At 36.7% G+C, this 23,190-nt stretch overlaps 1 long non-coding RNA gene across 8 annotated transcripts in view; it reads left to right on the top strand.

The window, feature by feature from the left end:
* Positions 1-23,190, top strand: part of LOC109951008 — a 432,683-nt gene that overhangs the window by 321,798 nt on the left and 87,695 nt on the right. The window contains exon 5 of one of the 8 annotated variants that reach the window (XR_005602596.1): positions 11,761-11,901. The exons of the other annotated variants lie outside the window; for them this stretch is intronic. This is a non-coding gene — a long non-coding RNA (uncharacterized LOC109951008). The remainder of the gene's footprint in view (positions 1-11,760; positions 11,902-23,190) is intronic. 8 annotated transcript variants of the gene reach the window in all.

Genomic DNA, 23,190 nt, shown 5'->3' with positions numbered 1-23,190 from the left:
TTATTTTGCTTAAAGAGAGAAACTCTACAAAGAGAATAAATGGTTTGCAGAGGGATGAAAAAGCAGCTGGAGGAATGTTTTTTTCCTCCAACTGGCCTGCTTGTTGGAGAAGAAGAATGGGGCCTACCAATTGCAGTCTGAATAGCTCTTTGAGAAGAGCAGAACCACCCATGAGTTTAGTACCCGCTCCAGTAAACTTACCCAGTATTGAAAACCATTATCCCCTGCAGGTTGTGTTGAAGAACAGTTGAACATCAGCCTGACAAAACTGCAGCTGAATCCTACATGGCATCACATTTGAGGTCCACAGTCTCAAGTGATCCAAATCTTTTACAGTCATTAGCTTTCTGGCACTGATGTTGAAATGCAAAGTATTATGAGTTACCAACAACATGATCCTGTTCATTTGCAGAGAAAACTGCACGTTTGGATTTCTATCCTATCTACTTGAGACTTTTCATTTTCAAATAATACAATTCTTTAGAATAGATTACTCTTAATCTTGCCATCTTGCACAGCTTTGTAACCTTCCAAAATTTCTTTCAGGAGAAAATACATCTTGAGTTTTAGATTCTTATTTTGCTTTTTATGCCTTTCATTCTCTGCTCACAAAATCAGTCAAACACGCTAGACAGCACCAGCTGTCTCCTAGGGCTCTAAAACTCTTTCTCATTGCTCAGTAGAAGATCAGCTGCAGACCAAGAATAACAGGAAATACATAATTTATGTGCTCCATTCCTTCAGAGCTGGCAGCTCCAGAATTCTGGGAGGTGTAAAGTGTATTGAATTTTCCACATCTCAGTGTAAATTGCAACATGCTCTTATTAAACATTCTGGAAGTTCTGAAAATATTTCAGTTATTGGATCATCTCCATAATTTTCTATCTTTTCCTCCTTTTTTTTTTTTTTCTTTCTTTTAAATATGTTATCTAGGTTATTTTGCAGAAACCCAAATGGATAAATGTTTATTCTACTTTAAAATTTTTTTGCTTTAGAATTCTCCCAATTCCTCTCCTCATTTAAAAGTTGAATACTGTGAAGACCTGAGTTGTCTCTGAGACAATCCTTACAAAACTGCTGGATAAATTTGGCCTCGCCTGTTGGGGAAGATGAAACAGGAAAGTCTTATAAATATGATTGCCTGACAAAAGATTTTGGGAATATGAAAACTACAGGCGATATCGAAATGAAGGCCACCTTTGAGATACCAAGTCTTAGTTACTGAACAACTGGAAAACAATGGTATGGCCAACTGAAGGTAATCCCCTCTTGATTGAACAATACCCTCTGCTTGCAGGCAGGTCCAAGGGTCAGAGCAGACCCTACGAGCTCAGCAGAAGGGGTCCAAAGAGTAGTTTTTAGGAGTTAAGATGTAACACTCTATGGTAATATAAGAACTCTTATAGGCTGTATGTAAATGCTATAGGATTTGTATCTTGTATTAGATTGGTTAGTGACAATTAGAATATTCAGTACAGAAGATGATTTATTGTATTGTAACGAGGACTTCTGCACTACCACTCTACTTACTCCCTTACCCACTTACTCTCTTACTTACCTCCTCTTCGGTCACTCTTACTCCACTCTTACCTACTTGCTCTTACTTTTACACTCTTGCTCTCTTGGGCCTGCTCCGAGCTGCAGTTGGCAGCTCTAAGCAGTGCCCCTGTACCCACGCCCTTTGCAATAAACCGCATGTCCCAAGATCTGACTTCAGAGATCTCTCGTCTCTGTCCGTCCCGACCGTCCAACCCACCCAAGCTCCTACATCGCCCAAGTGTTCTTGGCCAGGACTTCTAGTGATGGCCACAAGATATGGCCCTCTTTGCAGCCATATTGACTGGAGGAATGTGTGTGCAAAAATATTTTGGTTTGTAATATCTACTTATGTCAAAAAGCATAACAAAACAAAGCCTCCACAGCTGCCTGCAATATTGATTTCACTTGTTCAAATGACCGGCATAGAGTTTAAGCCTTCTTTTACCTTTTAAAATATCAACAAGACAGAGTTTCCAGCTTCTGAATCTTCAGACTGAATGGATTACCCCACACACCTGTAATTATGTGGCCTCTAGCCCAGTGCGGTGTGATTTGTTTGAGCACATTGGGGAAGGGTAAGATTATATTGCAGGAGAAGGGTTGAAGCAATTTCTAACATAATTCAAGCAAAAGACGTGAAATATATTTCAGGAAGAATGTTTCTCATCAACAGGTGGATTGATTTCCGCAGCAGTGTCAGGAATGCCTGTTTGGTTGTGGGGTTTAATTAGCATTCCAGTGATCTCGATATGCTTATTATGCAGTTCACTCTATCTCTCACAAATGATGTGTTTGTAAAAGCAGCTGCTGCTTTTCTGTTTTGCAAGAAGACAAAAAGGCTTCATCTGTCACACACACACAGAGCTGCTTCTTGCCCTCTTTAAAAATCTTTTTGGACTGTGGCAGGCGAAGGGTAGGGGTAATTTCCATCCAGTCATGTTTTGAGTTACGCTTTCAGGGTTTTCAGACTGATGACAAGACTAATCTTTTAAGTATAAAATCATATTTCTACTTCTCTGGTCTGTGGAAGTAGGCCTCAAAAATATAATTTTTATGTCAATATTTTCTTCCTTGTTCTCTTTTTCTTTTCTTTTTTCTCCTTCCACTTTTATTTTCTGCTTGGTCTGATCTATGTCCTTTCTCTCTGCTGAGTTACACTCTTTTTGTCTGTCTTTTACTAACTGCCAGATATTATCTCTCTCTAAACAGAGAGCGATTTGATGTATTTTACTTCAAAAGCAAGTGCTGTTTGACTGAGCACCACTGCGTTAACAAAAAAGCAGAGAAACGACTGCTTCTTCCTAATAAATATGATAAATCCTGGCTACTGTCTGGCTTTTCAACCATAGTAATAAAGCCATAGTAGTTAATGATTATGTCCAAATTAGCAATGCTGTGCTTTTTCTAAATCTTTTTAGCTACCCTGGTAATACCTGTATAGTAAAACACAAGAACAACCATAACCAGCTTAGCTTATGCCGTGTGATTAAATAGTAAAATATGGATTTAGTATGTGACACCATTCTACATCTTTATTAATCTTTCTATATTGAAGTAGTAGTCTTTATTCATATTCAACTTCAGTGAAAAGGCCCAATGTGTCTTTCACTGCCTGTTGCAATAAAAAGATGAAATATTGTGTCAGTATTAATGTATTCATTATATGCATTTATAATGACATCAATAATAACAGATAAAACTAAGATTAGATAAAGCAATAGAAAATGAATCTGAATTTTATTTTGTTTAGATGGTCAAATTGAAAGCATTGCAAAGGGTTCTATAGTACTATTTTGTTAATGTTCTGTTGAAATGAATTCTGCATTTGCTGGTTTGGAATATGCTTAGTGTTAAGAACTGATCCTGGTGCTGTAGTCATATTTTAATAATGGTCGCATTTAAATTATATTTGCCTGCATTGTTGGTCTGCAGTACAATGGGTAAATGCCCTTTCTCTCCCAGTGTGCCCATACTAATTTGCTCTGCTTCCTCAGCCACAATTCTGGGCACTTTTTGAATGTCTAATGTCTGTGTATTCAGAGCAGCACCTGGAAAAGTGAACCCTTCGGGCTCTTTGCTTTTGTATAATACTTACACCTATACACACACTCAAATAAGTGGAGATGTCAACTTATATGGTATTTACAGAATTATAAAGGTCGTCTGTGCTTTACATTGCATGTCATCTGAAAATCTTTGAAATGTGGGATCATCAGTTAAATTTATTTCAAGATTCTTTGCATTTAGGTAACTCAGTAGGACTTAGGCCAGTATCTGTTTCATGAAGATCAAACTTTTACAGGGTAGAAAAATTTCAGTGAAGTGCAGTTCCTTCAAAAAAATAGTCAGCTTCAGAAATAATTTCAAATTCCAAGACAGTCTTCCATCAGTGCTGTTTCTATCACAAAGACACCAGAGATTAGTGTTATATTCTAGAATGAGACCTTTGCAAAGAGCTCCCAATCTAAAAATTAATAACTAAAGGTGCTTTCTTGAAAGCAGTTTAAGGCAACCACATATGGACAATCCTCTTCAGGAGTATTGTATCCACTTCTTCATTTGTTCTTGAGTTAGCAGTGTGCCTCCCTTCTAGCCAGGATTACCTGACAGGGAAAGAATCAAACTTCTCACTGTTATCCACTCATATTTTACTGACACAAGTAAATCTTGAAGAATAGCATAATATGGGTAAATTTTTTGGTCTGAAGAGATAATTAAACATTTCTTTTCACTGGAAATACTCCTATTCTCAGTTTTTCCCTTCTCCATCCATCCAGAAGACCAAAAATCTGTATCTTCAGTGAAATAGAAAATCAAAGAAACCTTGGTGCTGTAACACCGAATGGTTTTCCCTGAGCTTTTAATTACTGGCTTTTTTCCCCCTATGAAAAACATTGGAAAATAGATATGTCCTTATTTTATAAAATAAGATGCTTGTTCCTTTTGTCACTGAACAGTAAGCCACTTCACCTGTGTTCTGATTTGTTGGTTCATGTGTTTGTTTTATCATGAATGTGAAGATATTTGACCAAACTGCCCTTGTCCCAGTGTCCGATGCTTTGGAGGAAAGCCACAGTTTCCCAGCCTGCCCTAAGTGAAAATTAAGGCTGTCAGCATCTGAGCGAGTGGCAGATCAGTGTCATGCTGGTGCACAGACAACAACAACAAAAAACCCACTCTTGATTTCAACAAAGCAGTTCGATTTGGGTTGGTTCAGCACATGAAAGGGCAGTTTAGCTACAGTCTTCCTGTCTTCCTCATGGTTTAAAGTTTTGGAAATTTTTAAGAAACAGCATAGCTGAAAATTGAGAATTTCCCTGTGCCTTGTAATTTTTTCCCCTGTTTTTTATTCAGCATGCTGGAGATAAAATGAAATGCAAGACCATTCTCTGGATACAATTTTCAATCAATTATTTTTTCCTAGCTTTTCTTAGGTCCTAATACATTAACACATATAAGAAGCCACAGAGCAGAAATTCCTTCAGTTAAATCTAAATTCCATTGAAATAATTGGGAGTTTTTTCCTTCACTGACTTTTGCGGGACTAGGATTTTGCACCTCCAGCACCTGAGGAGAACAAGAATCCATTATCATGTTGGAAATCCTCTTTCTGCCCTTCCACTTCTGCTTCAGTCAGAAGTTTCTTGCTCTCATGATCAATATTATGTAAAAGCCACATTATTTTCATCTGAATTTTAAAAATGTCATTCATAATGAGCATCAAGGAGTACATTTCCTTGGTGTCAAATATATTCTTTCATCTGGAAAATTGTAATATACTCTTCCTTTGCATTTTATTGTGGAAGGATGTCCTCCCAGCTTCATGCAATCTTCACAGAATTTCTAGATGCAGACCATGGCACTATATCAGAAATGCTGACACCTGTTGCTAGTTTTCAAGGCCAGCTTTCAGATAAAAATCAAAGAAAGAAGCATGAAACAATCTCATTTAATAAAGTCCTTTTAAAGTTGCTACATGAAAAAAGTTCGATTATCAAAAAAATTTAGATTGCTTGCACCAGGAGGTATAGGACCGAAGGGCTGGGTTATTTTTCTCCTCCTGTGTAATTCTTACTATGAGTACTAAAACAATTTAGAGGACCAATCTGTGAGTCATAAATTAAAAAAAAAACCCTGATTTTTTTCTGTGTTGATATAATTTTAAATTGACCATTTTTTTCTTGTGTGATTTTTCTTTGTTCTTTTGATTTAACAAAATTTTTGAAATTAAAATATTTAAATATTTTTTCTGTCGCAGAAAATATTTTGATAAAACCAATATTATTTATAGAAATGTCCCCAACTTACATAATCAATATAAAGGAGATATCCTTTATGACCTGCATCAATTAGATCTGCCCTTCTAGAATATTGCCTCATTTTATTTTCCATCAGGAAGTTCACACTGGAAAAAAAATGGATAAAAACATTTTTGGGAAATGATTTCATTTTCAGGAGGCTGTTTGGTTTTTTTTTTTAATAAGAAAATCCCATTTCCAGCCTTGTTAACTGTTAGGATTTAAGTAATGGGAACTTTCCACATTACCTTTGCTTTTCCACATTACCATTGCTGTCCCATTTACAAATGGCAAGAGAAACAAGGGAATAATCAGAACCACAGGGTGTCATCTCTAGCAAAAAGAAAATATTTCAATTGCAGTACCAAGACATTGACATAGATTTTTATTTATCAGAAAATCACATGTAGTCCACCCTTCCACAAACGATTGCCTTGGGCAAAGGATTCTCAGGAAATTGCAGCTGCTGTTGAGCACTTTACTGACTTTCACTTCACATGTATCTGTGCAGAAGTTCTGTGGATTTGGAACACGCCAGGGTTCTTCTGAAAGCAGAAACCTCGAACTTGCCCATAGATGTAGAGAGGATGAATGGGTTCAGTTCCTAGGACGAGACAGGCAGCAGACAAAAGCAACAGAACAATGCTATAAACTAACCTCAGCTGTTTCAAGCAGCTCCCTTTTATCCTAAAATGAAGGAATTCTGTAATGAAAAGTGACAGAGGGAATACAGATAAAAGACTAAGTACTTTGTTATTTTCAGTCAGACACATTTCCGATGTGTCTTACAAAAGAAAACCAAGCTACAGAGAAATAGGCACCAAGTAGGCAGTGGGGGGGGGGGGGGTGTGTGTTGGGGGAATTTTACTAGAGATCTTGAACTATTCAAAGCTGCAAAAAATTTTGTGTGGAAATAGACTTCCTCAGTTACATATTCTTACCTAAAAAAGCTGGAACCATGTAAAGCCAGGATTACTCTCTAAATCTCTGTCATGATGCTGTTCTTGATACTACTGGAAATATTTAGAATCCTGAAGTACTTGTGCTATCACCAAGGTCTCTCTTATGTAAGGCACGTGTTGCCCAGTATCCCACTGAAGTATGAACCAATCCTCTGGAAGAACCTTTCTTTGGTTCCTAAACTCTTCTCACTCTTCCCAGTACAGAAATAGCAATAGAAGGCTTACAGGGGAAAAAAAAAGTGTCTATGTGTAATTATTTTAATGACAGATGTCAGGAGGGAACAGAGAGACACAGAAACAAGAAGGAAATGGAATCAAGAAGGCAGAGGGGAGAATACACAAGATGAGCTGAAGACTAAAGTAAACATTTGTATCCTGCTTGAAAACCCACTGCAGCCATGTGTGTCTATCAAATGACTTGAGTAAGCTTTAACACTATTTGATTCATTTGCTGGCAGGAGACCAAGAAATACATTTACAGATTCTGCAAAAATAGAGCTTTGGCTGTCCTGTAGTACAATCTCTATAGGGAGGTTATCGTTGTTGCTTAAGAAAAAATACCAAACAGCTGAAAGACTGAAATTAAAATGGTCCTTGACTGTATAAAATTTAAGTCCTGCAATAGTAATTCAAGCAATTCTATTATGCACATGCAGCTTTCTGATAGGCAGTGTTTGTGGAAATACCGTTCTCATCAAAACCACATTCAGTTATAGCAGAAGCAAGAGAGAAAAGAAAGCTTTGTATAAAGTTGGCATTGGAGCTGCCAATTTTATAGTAGCTCCCATTCTCTAGGAATGGAAGGCATAATGACTAAACAAAATAAAACCAGTTGAGATGTCTGAAATAGAAAAAGACCTTTTAGATTATCATGCCTTTAGACAGTAATTGCCTCAGATGTTCTGCTAAAAGAAGACATAAAGACAGAACTTAACATAATCATCAGTTCTGTAAAGGACTATTTTAATGGGACAAAAGTATAGCACAAGGGAGAACATCCACTTTCAAAAACCATCAGTGCCAAATTAATCAAAAGTATTAAAGCTAGACTAAAATCCAAGAAGAAGTTCTATTTTCTTAGTGCATGAAATGAGCTAATCTCAAGTCAAACACTCTTTATGATCTCTGCTGCACACTTCTCTCACGATTTCTCTCTCTGCTCTTGGTCCAAGCATCTCAAAGACCACTACCATACTCCAAAGGAGCAGAGAATGATAGTAGTAATTAAAACCCTGTAACACAGCCTCCCAGTGGGTATTGCCTGCCCAAAGGGTATCTATGATACACATTGTTTATTTATTTGAGGTTTTGTCATAACTTTTTTCGTATTGCCTGACAAAAAGCAAATGAAGCCAGATAACCAAGAGAATGGGGAGTGTGCATCAGTGTATTTTGCAAATGCTATTGTTTCTTGCTTTACAAATTATAAATTCTATTGCTCATATAAAACAATTCTATTTAAACTCTATGTTACTCCTATTTATATTTTGTCAGCCTTTTAAAATCTAACACCTCTGTGTAATGTAAAATGTCATGTAAACCAAGTGGTGATCTACACAGCATTCCATATTTTAGTGTTTTTTAAACGTTATGTCCAAGATATATTATAGAAAAATAGTTGTCAGCAAGATATTCAGTCCCTGCAGTGTCATTTACATTTCAAAGAGCAGTTTCTCTGATGAACTGAGAAATATCACTGACTGCATTCACAGAACAATAATATTTAAAAAAAGCAATCTAAGATTTATGATATAGATTGGTTTCTGTATCAATATTTCATTTACCTCCTTACAATATTTATTGCAAATTTTTAATACATGCTAGAATGACAAATGCAATAATGCAGTGGGAATTCATTTCCTTTCCATCTGAAATTTATCCTCAAAAAAAAAAAAAAGGAGATAGCACAAGCAGCAAAATGGATCTAGTAAGCAGAAGGGAGGTGGTTCCAGATTTCGTTGTAGCTTCAGGCAGAGCACTGAGAAATGGGTCATTTGCCCTACACCAGCAGCACATCCAGCAGCCTGGGTTGTTCCCAGGTAACCATAAAGTAACCATAAAGATAATTGTGCTCTAGATGGAACAAATCCAAAAATATTACAGGCACATAAAATTTTGCTGATGAGATCCTCTTAAGAAAGTAATAGCTCCTTACTTTTTGTGAATAATTAATCTTAATTTCTTTTCTAGTCAGTCACAGGGGGAGGATGATAGAATATGAGCTTATTTACATTAGCCTATAGGAATGTAGTGCTGCTGTCACTCCCTAGTTTTGTCTTTTTTTCCTGTTTTTCAGTGTAAGAAGAATAATTAATTTTATGGTGTGCTACTTTTGGCTTGACAAGTGTGTCATTTCAGGAAATAGCATTTGAATATATAACCTCTTTAGTGGTGTTAGTAATGTCAGATTTTGTTTAAAATAAACTTATCTGTAAAATTAATGCTTGACAACATTGAGACTATAATGATAATGTTATATATGAATGGTATAAGTGGAAATTTATTCAATAAAGAATCTTTCAGACTGGATTGTAGAGTATATGAACTATGAATAAAGATGTATAAAGGGCTGTAGAAATTGGATTTTGTAGGATAGAACCTATCTGAGAACAGTGGTTTAAATGGTATGAGACCTCTATATCCATGATTCATCTTATCCTTTCCAGGAAAAAGAGTGAGCATAATGGTTGTTTTCCTTTATGTTGATAATAGTATTAAACTTGGATCTTTTTATCTCTGCTTGCAAGCACGCAGTATTGGCTATTACAACTTTAATAACCATCATATAATTAAGAAATCTAATTCCAGATGTGCTGTAAGTTTTGCTTAACATGAAATCATCACATAGCTCAGTAGCTCAGTGTATGTTTCCGAGTTCAGCCAAATATATTCTTTCATTACTTTCCCCTAAAAGCCACTTAATTTTTTTCTCTCTAAGCACAGAATGATGTTTTACTAATTAAAAAGAAATTATGAAAGTTAGCACAAGTCCTGATGTCCTTAAGTGATAAAACACGTAGATCCTCAAGATACGAAGTTATCACGCACAATGTTTTCCATGCCTGAGTAATTAAACTAGTTAAAAGAAAGTTCCAACCTCAGATGTGCAGTGTGTGCTAGAGGAAAGATCCACTGTATAGCACACTTGAGTTTGAGATTTGCATTTGCAATTCTCACAAAGTGTATTGATTCTAGTAGTAAACAACACCTGCCAACATTATTAGGAAATTTGCTATTATGAGCACTGAAATCCACAAATTGAAATTCTTTATTATATTTTAAAAGCCCAATCTTGCTTGATTCCCATCCTTTTCTTTACATTATTTATAAAAGATTTTCTTTTTTTTTTCCTGCAAAATGGAATTTGAGTTCTCTTCCAGTTCATATTACTGGTGAGAGGTGTGATTTATCTACACATTTTCTTCTTTTCAGCCATTTAGCAATGGAGGTTTGCTCCATATTTTATTCACTAAAATTTGAAGAAACTTGTACACTCCTCTGCACGCTATCATCAGCATGTGGATTCACTCTGACCACAAAACAGCTCAAAAATACAATTCTTTCTGCCTGCTAAACAAAAAATAAAGACAATACTAAAAGAAACCTTTCATTTTATTACTGCATTTCCATGAACTTCTCCTTACATGTGCTTTATCAAATCCCATTTCACAGATTGCTAAACAGAATGCTTTTCTGTATCTATTCCTTCAGACTGATCACTTGTTTGGTTGAATATTTTCCTTGATTACATTATTCTTTCACCACGTAGTCTCTGCTTCCAGTGCTTTATTGATCTTATCTGTATGTCCCTGTTTTTTCCCATATCTACACGAAAGTGCTGCTCTTTGCATCATCATCTCATTTTCTTTGAATGGTTTTTAAGTGGTCTTTATTTTTCTTCCTCTTCACCCACTGATTCTTTCACCTTTATTATCCAAGCATGTATCTCCTCCTCCCCTCCCATATAATCCTCTCATTGTACTTTTTCATGCTGTTTGGGGTGTAAACACCAAAGAGGGTTTGGTCAGTGTTTGGTCAGCAACTTGCCAATGCTGTATCAAATGCATTTTTAAGCACTTTGCTAGCACTGAAGTCACATCCTGTACAATATCAAGTGGTTCAGGGCATATCAGTTTTATGATGATGAATGGGAGTAGCAATTTCTACGTTTCTTGGCATTTCAGCAACAGTCACAATATGGAAAGAGTATTTCCCTAAGTTTCACCAAACAGACCTATAAACCATAACTATGGCAGTAACTGAGGAAACATAAAACCTTAGCAGCTTTGGAATGGAGCCAATCATAAATATATACAAATGGTCTATTCCTGCTAAGAAAAAAACATCTATTTCACAGTGCTATCAGTCAGATTAATATACCCCAAAAGTATTAAAATATGACAAGCTGAGCAGTTTTGATTCCTTTCTTAGAAATGATATCTGTAGTGTCCAAAATGCTATTGTAGACATACACTTCAGTAACGTCAGAAAAGCTATCTGCAGATCTGAAAGCTGAACTGAAAATATTTCTCTACTGATATAATAGACCAAATTTTTTCTTACTTTTTTTCTTATATAGGGAAAATATGAATATTGGAATAATATGGGTCTTTTAAAGTCACCAATATTATGTATTCAATTGTGATGATATAAGAATTTTGTCCAAGTGGAGTCACATTGATTTATTGAAAGATAGATCTGAATTCTTCCTATGCATGCCTGCAGTGAAGGCAAAGTTCATGGTTTTATTGATTAAAGGTTTGTTTCTGTTTTCTGTTCAGCAGTGTAGATTAGGAGAAAGTGAAAGCATAGCAAGGTGTGAATGAGGCTGAGAGCCTCGGGTTAATTTCGTAATTAATGCAGATTTCATTAGGGGAGCATCTCAAAACTTTTTCTTCTTATGTGCAAAAGATATTTATTCTGCATTTAGTAAGATTTATTCTGGTTTTCGGCTGCATCAGAAGGGCCGAGCCATAACAGATGGAGCTGCTCCGTTGGCACCACAGGCAGGACTGGAATTATTGGAGGTGTCTGTCATTGTGAAGAGCTCTTGAGCAAATGAGCCTTCTGCAGACTTTGGAGATGGATGTCAAAGGAACAAGGTCAGTAACTTGGAGGTATTTAAAACTTGTCAGGACAAAGCTGTGACAAATATCCTCTGTTTTGAACAAGACCTGGCCTAAATAACATTTTGTGTTCCTTCAAACCTAAATTATCCCCTGATTCAACTAGCTTTTAAAAACATGCATCCCTTCTGCCACCATATCAATTAGGTTCAGGAGTTTCTCATTAAACAAGTCTATCAGTTGGTAGCCCATATTTGCATAGTAATTTCAGGAAAATGCTTTTATTTTAAAAAATATTTTCCTACCATTAAGAAAAAAATCAGTCAAATACACACTTTGTATGAAACCATAAAACTCCTCTGTTGCAGAGGGTCTGTAGTGTGTACAGAAAGGGTCTGAAATGGAAGATGCTGAGTGTTGCTTGAAACATCAGTTCACACAGATGTGCTGATGGAGTAGCTGGAAGTAGGAGCTGATATCTAGTGATGAGAAAAGAGGGCCAGAGATTTGTGAAGAACAAGAAAACATCAGAGAGCCATTCACTATCACATCAGGAAAAACAAATGTTGTTCATTACTGGGGACAGAAAAGAAACTGGTGGCAGTTGACATGAACTCTTCAACTTTTTACTGGTCTTGACTTTTAGGTGTAATGAGTGAGAGGATGAAGGAAGTGCTCCAGATGGGGGTCCCAGGAGAGTTAGCTGAGATACATAGCTGTGGGATCAGAGACAGAACCCCTGCCCTGTGCACAGCTTACAGAGTGCACTGGGCTGGGCTCCACTGGCCCCAGGGCAGCCCAGCTGCAAGTACCACTTGGTGTGTAGGTGAGTGTGAAGTTTTCTCATTGCTGCAGGGTTATCCAGGTCTGTCTGCCCTCAGGATTTGATCACAGAGATGCAATTTGTAAAGAGAATGCATAGCTGCCACATTCAGCTTCTGCAGCTTGTGCAGGTTATTTCCAGAAGTTCATCAATATCTGCAGCAAGAAAATATTATATGGGTGGGTTTTGACCTACATTTTTAATTGGGTTATGGATGGAACCCAAATAGTTGTCATGGCATATAGTTTGGTACGTTTTGGAACGATCACACCACATGAGTTTCCCCTCTGACTGCTGCATATTAGCCACAGCTGAGATTTGCAAATGCAATTTGCAGGAACTTCCATAGGATAAATGGAAGAAAGGGAGAGAGTTTCTGTATAGTATTTCTGCAGGAGAAGTGGGTTTTGGAACTTGTATTTCAGTCCTGGGTCCATGATGAGTCATTATAAGGAATAGCAAGATTCAGGAGTGGGATTTGGCAATTCCTTGCCTCTTTGAAAAGGCATCATTCTCTAAATTTTGCTAAGGTGTTGACTATAGCATGCACTGAAATGGAAAATGAATATCAGTCTGTGATTTTACCTTATGGACAGGATTCTGAGAGACCTGACTTGCTCTGTGGGTTATTCCTCCTTAATTTTTAGTGCCCCTTTCCCCTTAAATTATTACATTAATTCAACAGACTTGTCACTGGTATTAAGAGATATCTTATCTGCTATATTCCTGTTAATATACAAGATTTCCACTATAATTTTGTTCAGCTGCATCTATGTTGGTGTCGTGTGGTCTTTGTATTTCTTTTAAACCATCTCTTAAAATATTCCAGGTCATTACCTTTTTCTTGTTGGAGGATATGGTAATTCAAATATCTGGCGCATACTTTTCTTTTTACATATTGATTTTGAAGGCTTTTTCTTGAGTAATTTTCAGGCTTCTAGTCTTATAGTACATTAATATTTTAGGACTAAATATTAATTTATAGATGTATTTGGGGGCAAATCTCTCTGTAAATAGGACTCTGGACTATAGAGTTCATTCTTCATCTGTGCACACACCACACTATATTGTGAAAGTCCAGAATGTGGCGCTTTAGGGCAGTGGTGACATTTATTGGCAGTTGCTATTGAAGTAAATTAATTACTTGAATAACAAGGTTCATAATAATCCTTTATCTAACATTACCTGGCATAGTATTATCATCAATGAGCTCTCTCTGTACTGAAATAATTAACAAAGGTCAAATTTTCCTAGTTGATGTTTTAATTTCTTTTACCAGTTCCTTCTATTTAAAATACATGTTCATATGGTTTAATGTGATATAATGACATTACTAATGAGCTAATGTATCCAGAAAGCCAGCAGTTAGTCTACAAACAATTCTTTATATTTAAAATATAAATCTAAAATAGAAAAATTCATGTTAATGTACTCCTATTGTTTTTGAAATTATGTAGTATTCTTTAAAGCCTCAAATGGGTTGTTTTAATTACCTGGATAGAAATATATATGTTCTTCCAATAGATTAATGGATATTGAGTGTAGTTTTTATCTTTTTTCTTTTTATATACCAGGAAACTGTGGGTTATTTGTACTGATTTGATTTTCAGAAAGATTGCACATAGTTATTTCTAATGTTCAGTGGGTATTGTGGTGTACTTATATAAAATTGGAAACACGAAGGATAAAGCATTGGCCAGAGGAAAATAAGGTACTAAATTAAATGAGGACTTGGTAATGAACTGGAAAATTAAGAATTTGGACTATAAATCATTCCTTTTGCTGTGTCCCTGAATGTACACACCTTTTGGAAATCACAAGGACTGGAATAAGGGCCAAAAAAGAATCTAAAATATCCATGAGTCACACATAAGGAAAACAGCTTTTTTTTTAATGTTTCCATATTTTATTGAATACCTCCACAGAGATATTAGAAATATATCATCATTTTAACAATATGGTTAGATTATATTTGGTAGATTCAAGATTGACCTTATGTTCTGTATTTGATCGTGTCTATAAGTAGTTATTTCCTTAACTTGAATGTTCATTAACAGTTTAAAAAGCTAAAGCTTCAGAGGAAGGGATGTGTAGTTTGTTGTAGTTTTCTTATGGGCTGCATATTTTTTCCTTTGGAGGCCTTTTTTGAATTTCTTCTTGAGCTGCAAATCCTACTGGTGTTTTTGAAAGCTCCAGAGAAGATATAAAGATAGACTCAGGTCTTTTATGAAACGTTATGTATGTCCTGATGCTGACAGCTACAATTTAAGTTGTAATTACCCAGTCTTTTCTGCAGTGGAGTATCGAGCATGCATTAAACTGCCAGTCCTGTGCACAGTAAATGCTGTTCCATAGCTAAAACTGCAGCATTTAGAGTTAATGAATTACTCTCCATTTTTCTTCCCTAATGACATAACCTTTCAGAAGTACCCTCTTTTCATTGCTTTTATACTTTAAAATAAAGTTTGCTAGCAGAGAATTGGATTTTCAGCATGATCGATAAAACTAAGACTAAACTACTCATGGATTCCCTCACTGGCTCTTTTCCTCCACTGCTTTATCATGTTTTAAGATTCCCTTCCCAGCCAGAAAAATGGAACAGAAACATCTTAGGTATAAGCTTGTCCACGGTAGGAACTGTCTGTCCATGGTGTAATTTCACAATATTACTGAGGTCTAGTATTTTCTGCAGATAATTCCTTTAGAGAGAAACTTCTGTTTTGGTGAGGACAAGTGTTATTTAGAAAACTAATGGTCCTTGTGTTAAGATACGAACATGAAAAGTGACAGTCCTGGATTCAAATAACCTGAACCTCAAGAGCTGCTTTGAAATAAGCAGTTTTCTCTGTTCTCTCCAAAATGACGACTTTGGCTGTGGTTTCACACCTAGTGGCTCCAAACTGATCAAGCTGAAAGATTTTTCCTTTTTGAGTGCTTCTTTGATTTTGGGTTTGTTTTTTTGCCCCGAGTGAAACCAGTTCTGTGGCAGCTGTGTCTGAGCCCTTACACCTGGTGGTGGTAGAGGAATTCAGTCATGTTCTGTAACTGGGGGACAGCAGGATGTTTCAGCTATTGCCTAAAGAATTGCATTAAACAGCTTTTGACATGTGGTGAGCTTAATGGTTCACTCAAAATCTCATTGAAATTGGTCACAGATAATGGTAGGAGGGCATAGCTGTCCTAAGTACTTGCGTTAATGATGAGACTAATCAGCAAAAGCAAGAGATATTGCATATGGTGTGAAGGAACATCTTGTCTAGAATTCCCATTTCCTTCTTTGTTTCCATCTGTGTGTGAAATAACATTTTTTCCTTGTGAAATACCAAGTTTCTTTTCAGAAAATCGGCATGGATATATTTGCAACTTGCCCGCTAATTGCCCCAATTATTTCTGAAAGGTGAGGTGTTCAGTGAAAGTTAGGAAGAGTGTCAGGGAGTCAAAATAAAAAAAAAAAAAATTGTTCTGTAATTCTTCTAATGCTTAGGCTTGTGAAGGAAGGCTTGGTGAGGCTGTAGGGAAGAGGCTGAATAGCAGTATTTACTGTTTATTTATTATTTTTTTTTCCTGTATTACTTTTAGTCTTCATGTGAGCAAAACATGACTCTTCCTTATTTAGAAGAGAAGAAATTGAACATTTATTACAGCATTGAAAGATGACTGCATTTGGGGCAGCCAAAGATTGAAGCTGCTTTTCTGATGAGTAACAAAACCCTCAAAAGAAAGATGCAAAGCAAACCTAAAACGACAGAATTTTTCTGAGATGCCTTAAGGGGCTGATACTTTAGTAAAATCAGGGAAACCACATTCTAGAAAAAAAGCCCAAACAAACCAAAAATCAGCCCACAACCAGACCCTATTTTGCACTTGGATGAAGAGAATAGGATTAGAAGTCTAAACTGGGGGAAGACTGGCTGCAGGCAAGGAGTCAGCTGGCTGCCCAAAGCTCTACAGAATAAGCCAAATAGTGAGTTACAAACAGGAGTGAACAATAACTGGGATGGGGAGAGAAAAATTCGTCAGCTTGTGACAGATGAGCTGGAAGAGCTCACAGGACGTACAGCATTTTAGACTGGCTGTTATTGTTAGGGGAGTCCAGAGGAGAGCACAGAGGAGGTTTAGAGAACTTTCCATGGCCTGGCCTGGGAAAAGAAAGGCTGAGTAATTGGGAGACAAAGGCTTTAGATACAGCTCTTTATGTCTGTGGTGGGCAGGCCAAGGGGAGGAATTCTGCCTTGTGGCGAGAAATGGTGTTAGAAGGAACCACCTGCAGATGAAACACCAGCCTAGGCTGCACTTGGAGCTTGTTAAATCCTCAGTGCTGAAGGTCCTTAGTAACAGGTCTGAGCAGGAATTCATAAAATACGGTGTGTGTAGCCCAGGTGCTGTGTGAGCACGTGCTGAGAAGCGCAGGTCTCAGCTGCTGGGTGGATTTCTCCATGCAGGGAGGGGTAGGTGCTGACTGGGACTGTGTCCCTTTGCAGGGAAGCAGGTGAGTTACTGCCTGCAGACACCAGGGGAAAACAGCAGGCTAAGGCAGCTGGGCTGGAGAGATTTCTGTATCAAACAGTGCAAATACTCTTGCTGATCCTTCCTTGGAACAAAGGGATGAATTACATCAGGTCTTCTCGGGCCTTTTAACTCTGTTTTTTACCAGAGTTACATGAGTAAAACTTCTATTTTGCTTTAAATGCTCTAAAATTCTAAGCATATTCCAATAAAGTAACTCTTGAACAATGATGCTGGTAGCTGTACACCTTCCCCACATGCTAATGCAATAACTTTCCAACAAATAACAAATCCAGAAGGGGAAATGTACAGTAGAAATTGGCTAGAACACAGTCAAAGCCAGAATGTGAGATTATTGCTATTATTTTTTGTTTAGAAACACTTCCATCTCCAGCTAAATTTATCTGAGGCAATGTCTGCATTTATATTATCACATCTGCAAACAGTTCTTTAGCTAAGCTATTATGATGGGAGATAACTACAGATAACTTCTGTGGGGGAGAAGTGTCTCAGAACTGAATCTAATTTTTTACTTATCTTTCAGTCAGATAATGCTGCTTGTTTGCTAAAACAGTAATTTGAGTTGTCACCTTGCTTCTAAGCTATATTTCTAATATTGGGAATAATTTTCAGCATGTGACTTCTAACCAGAAAGAACTCTGTCAGCACAGATATTCCTGAGTCTTGCATGACTAATTCAGGAAAATATCAAAGACCTTTTAATATCACAAGATAACCAGAATGATCAAATTTCTTCTTGCTGGAAGAAAATATAAATATGAGGCCACTTTAAAAGACAATACAAAGTCAGCATGTACACGCCCCTCATATAATACACCAAATACTAAAATTAACAACCGTTTACGGGGAAGAAAAAGAAAAAAATAATACCCAATACCACAGTCTATTTATCAGATGTATATAAAACACATTACTTAAGCTCCTGATTAAATGTTTCACCTGTCAGATATCAGTACATCTTTTACAGGTCAGCCACAGGATTTATTCTCCTCATTGCTGTGTTGTCATGTTGAGCATGTTCTACTCACAAAACATTGGCAAGCTTTAGCTTGGAGAAGCCCCTGTGGAATTTATGCAAACACAGCTTTCAGTGGTTTATGGCTCATTTCACTGGGATGGCAAAAATCATCCTGCTGACCCAGAATAACTATCAAGAGATGCTCTAGAAAATTAAGCATTTGAGACTTGTGTTGATACAATTTTACATCCCTTTAACAGCAAAACGCGGTTTTCTCTAGCCTTTTTAAAAATAAGCCTCAGTAGTAGTAATAATAATAATAAAACTAGAAACTAGCAAAGATATATATATGCACTGGAAACTGTCTCTGTAGGAAAGTACGTATGTTCTGAGTTTCTGAGGTCTCTGATTTTTGTCTCTGCTTCCTGTTTCTTATTTACAAAATCAGCTTTTCTTATTGCCTGGCAAATCTAAGACCTAAGTCTCCCACTGAGTTTGTCAGCTTGCACAATCAGTCTCCAAGCAGGTCTAGCAGACACAAAAATATCTTTCCCAGAGTGTTTGACTGAGAATTGTGTACTATAAAGTTTCCCAGTCCCTGAAGGGGGCACAAGTGTTTACCAAACCCACATGAAATTACTTTTCGCCCAAACACACTTTAATAATGAAGCAAAGTCAAGTTCATTGTAATCAAATACAAAGCAAACCAATTCCCTTGTGCTTGGAAGCAGGTGCTGTGCAGGGAAACAGCAATAGCTACCTGCAGCTTTGGCTTAGCTTCAAGTTGTTTTCTTTGGACTGTGAACTGAACTATGAGGAGGACCTGCTCGGGTGTAAGAAATGGAACTGATTCTCAGATAATTTGCCTTTCTCAGGCATTCTGTTTCCATGTTAAAATGCAGTTTGGAGGTAAAATCTTCCTGGGACTCTCAGGAGAGTGAATGCATCTCTAGGGGATGAGGGTTACTCTGACTCTTGATAATTAAATTCAGCAATAAAGTAAGATTTAACCTGCCTATTAATGAATTATATATTACCCTTTCACTTGCTGCGCAAAGGTACTCCTAATGCCACTTCCTGATGACAGACTTAAGAAAAACTTAATATTTATCTGTCCAGTGTTAACCCACTTATACAATACACATTTTATCCTACTCAGGTAGTAACCATTCAGATTCACTGTGTAAAGTTCTCATCAAGGTACCAATCTAATTTTATAGCTTGAAGACAATGCAAAACATGTTCATATTAGTAAAAGCATTCATTACTAACTATTGAACAGTGACTAACATTGGGGAGGATTTGTCTGTGGATTTTCTATTATTGCAAAACTTAAATTGTGTTACCCAGGTTGTTGGATTGAACAGAAAATCCTGTCCTTAGTAAACTAATTTCTTCTTTCTTAGTTTAATAGTGGATCTTTAAAAAATAAAAATCTAAAGAAGAATTTTGATTTTTCTGGACATATTGGCCAGTTATAAATATTCTTGTGACTGTTTTACATAGTTAATACATCAGTGTGGTAAAGATGTATAGTCTAAATAATATTTTACCCTGGGCTTCAAGGTCTGTTTCAACTCCAAAGATCAGATTCCCCATGTTTTAAGTTTATAGTTTTGAAATCTAATGAGTTACAAAAATGTAATGCCTTGTACTTTGATTGTCTGATAAATTCACCATCTGGAAAATACACTTTAATTTAAGATACAATTTAATCTGGCTCTTCTAAGACAGATCATGAATGTTCTTATTAGCATCCTGGGTTTCCCCAGGCTGGGGAGTATGGTCTTCTATTCCTTGCTTTTGTCAATAGACAGAGGGAAAGTTCTACCTTTAGTCTCGTTTCCATTGCTTTGTTCTTCTGTTTTCTTGTCATTCTGTTCTGGGAACCTCTGAGAGGAGTGGGTAACTCTCTTGTTGATTCACGCTCTCTTAACAAGAGTGAATCAACAATGCTTTTATCTGGTTCAGTACGTCAGGTCAATGAAGAAGGCAGAAGGAGGGAGGACAGAACAAAAGAAGTTTCCAATTGAAAATCTCAAGAGCAAAGAAATAATTTTAATAATTTCTTCTACTGGAAGAAATAGACCAACTTAATACATAGTAGCAGCACCAATTGGGTATGGAGAAATGATAGTCATATTTCTGCAAGACAACTGCTATATTTTCATACCCTCACAGTCATTTTAACCACAGACATTTAAAACACAATTAAATGTCACTTCAGTGATTACATGACTCATGACTGAGCATGCACTACAGTGACTGAATACTCTGAAAGTGACACCTTCAGTCTCTCTCATGCATGAAGAGAATAAACTGCATCTTTAAAATATGTAAATGTATCTAGGCACAGGAGTATTTACGGGTCTGTGTATTTTCTACCATTGCTAACACTGATTATGTTTTATGTATATGAAGGAAATAAGAGTAGAGGCTTCTACCTTTTTTAGCCACTGACTGAAAATCAGATAATGATGTCCTGTATTGTAGTACTTTCCAATTTTATCTCTTAGTTGCAGTTATGGTTTCAGAAAATTCCAGACTAAAAGCTTTTCAAAAACTCTCTTTTCAAGCAGTTATTTAGTAATATTTCCAATTGTATTACATCCTCAGCTTTGGCTGAGCAAGAAGGGGAAAAAAGATAGATGGCAATGAACAAATGTTCTTTTTAATTACATAGTGCTAGAAATGAAAATTATTTGTTATGCTCTGACTTTTAGTCTTCAATTCAATTCCAATAACCCTTGCATAAAAATCCCCATATTCTGAAAGAAATTTGTTATAGCAATGTAGCAGAACAGTTTATTAAAAGAAATAAGACATCTGGGAGGTCTCTGAGAGCATAAGACATGATTCAACAAATCCCTAATTTCTTCAAGAAATGTATCTCTAGGGAGATAAAAAGAGATTTCAATAACAGTCACTTCTCCCTCATGTCTACAGGAAAGCAGGCTTTATGTCTTTGTGGCTTGTATTTTTCAGTTCTTTCCTTATAACATCTCAGTACTTCATGGCCTCATGAACTTGGTGTGTGTGAGGACTGTCACTGATATTTCTGCAGGTGTTCTTTTTGCATTTAAAACAAGCTGGTCTTCAGGTAATGATTCCAGATGCCCAAAAGAAGTTTGTTAGAAGTTCAGATGCCCTACTCAACTTTAATGTCTGTCTTTACTGTGCAAAAATAACCCCTGAAGAAATTGGACGCCTTGGAGAGGTTTATACCTCACAGTGCCCAGTAACTGGGTAGTCTTTGTGGGCGCTAAGTTTTGATCTGGTAATGCAATAAAGGCACAAATATGTAAAGCAAAAGAGAGAGGCAATCATTCATTAAGGATAGGTTTAGTGGACTCCTGGTTACCCATCACTTTTTTGTTGCTGTTATCTTCTAAAGGATTTGATATATTAAAAAATTGTATTAACTAATTTTATTGTACTTTCTTCTCCAATGGATGAGTGCTACGGACTGAACCTTTACAGTTTAGGCTCTTACCACTGAGAACAATCCCAGTGTTTACCACGTGGCATTTTCCAAGCCACACAAACTTCTTGCATGCTTGAAACTGTAGGAGAAAGTCCAGTAAAGCTTCAGAGATGATTCTCTAGCCCACACTGACTTTAGCAAAAAATAACCAATTTTCAGCAGATCACTGAAAGATGTATAACTAACTCCTGGGCTGTCTCTGCCAGGTATCAAGTCACTTTCCTGGTCCACATTTAAATTCTTGGCAATACAGTACTGCAGAACTCAAGACTGAAAACATCTAAAATAGTAGGGAATAACTTGTTTTAAAACCCAAACTCTTACTCTAAGGCTAGCATCAGAAATTGCTGCTTTTTTGTCAGTGTAACTTGGTGAGCAGAGGGCATGCAGAACATCCACAGCACTGATGTACATAGGATATATTTGTGTCTCTTCTAGAACCCTTCTGGGAACTTGTCTGGAAAAGTGTTTTTTTGGAGTTGAGCCCTTTTGGAATTGAGACTCGTGGTTTTCCCTGATCTGTGATTGTTTTTGAATAACAGATCCAAAATGCTAATTATCACACAAACCAATAATTGAAAGGCATTTTGATTCGTGTTCTGTCTGCATCTGCATCTAAAAATAAAACTAGGTCAAAGCAGGAGGTGCTCAGTTGTTGAAGGAAGCAATGTCAAACTTACTCCTTTTTCATTTATTTCTGTCATTCTAGACTGAATTCCTCAGAGCTTGTTTATCAGCAGTATAAGGGTTTGCATTTTCACTTCTCAATGTAGTAAGGGAAACTTTAGCCTTAAATAGCATCTCAATTACAGAATTATTCTTAAAAAACCTGTCTATTCTTCTAATAACAGTAGCTGATAAAATCAGTGGTGGATAGAATCAGTAATGTTTCAGTTACCTCTTAGAAAATATTAGACACTGTGAAAAAAAAAGGTATTTTCAGCCTCAGGGCTGGTTTATACTAAGGGAAAGAAACATTTGCAAGATTTAAAGACATTTACCTAAAGGTCATAATAATCTACATTTATAATCATCTCAGTAACTAAACACCCCTACATAAATCTTCTCAATATTTTTTCTAGTAGAAATTACTAATCCAAATTCATAGATTCGAATGATATCTGCCCAGAATTAACCCTTTTTTGACATGAAGAATATTTAAAACATCAAGAAAAACTCTGTTAGACAAGGAGACTATTTGTCTTTCCAAACAACTATCACTGTCATCAGAGATTATTTTCATAGAATCATGGAATATATGGGACCTTAAATATCATCTCGTTCCATCCCCACACCCATGGGCAGGGACACCTTCCACTAGACCTGCTTGCCCCATCCAGCCTACCCCCTAACACTGCCAGGGATGGGGCATCTAAAACTTCTCTGGACAACCTGTTCCAACGCTTCACCATTCCCACAGTAAAGAATCTCTCTCTAATATCTGATCTAAAGCTCTGCTTTTTCAGTTTAAACCCTTCCCCCTTTTTCTGCCACTACACGCCCTTATAAATATTTCATCTCTTGTAGAACCCT

The sequence above is a fragment of the Corvus cornix genome, chromosome 9, assembly GCF_000738735.6.
Source record: "Corvus cornix cornix isolate S_Up_H32 chromosome 9, ASM73873v5, whole genome shotgun sequence".
Classification (NCBI taxonomy): domain Eukaryota; kingdom Metazoa; phylum Chordata; class Aves; order Passeriformes; family Corvidae; genus Corvus; species Corvus cornix.
This window is presented reverse-complemented; position numbering and strand designations above follow the sequence as displayed.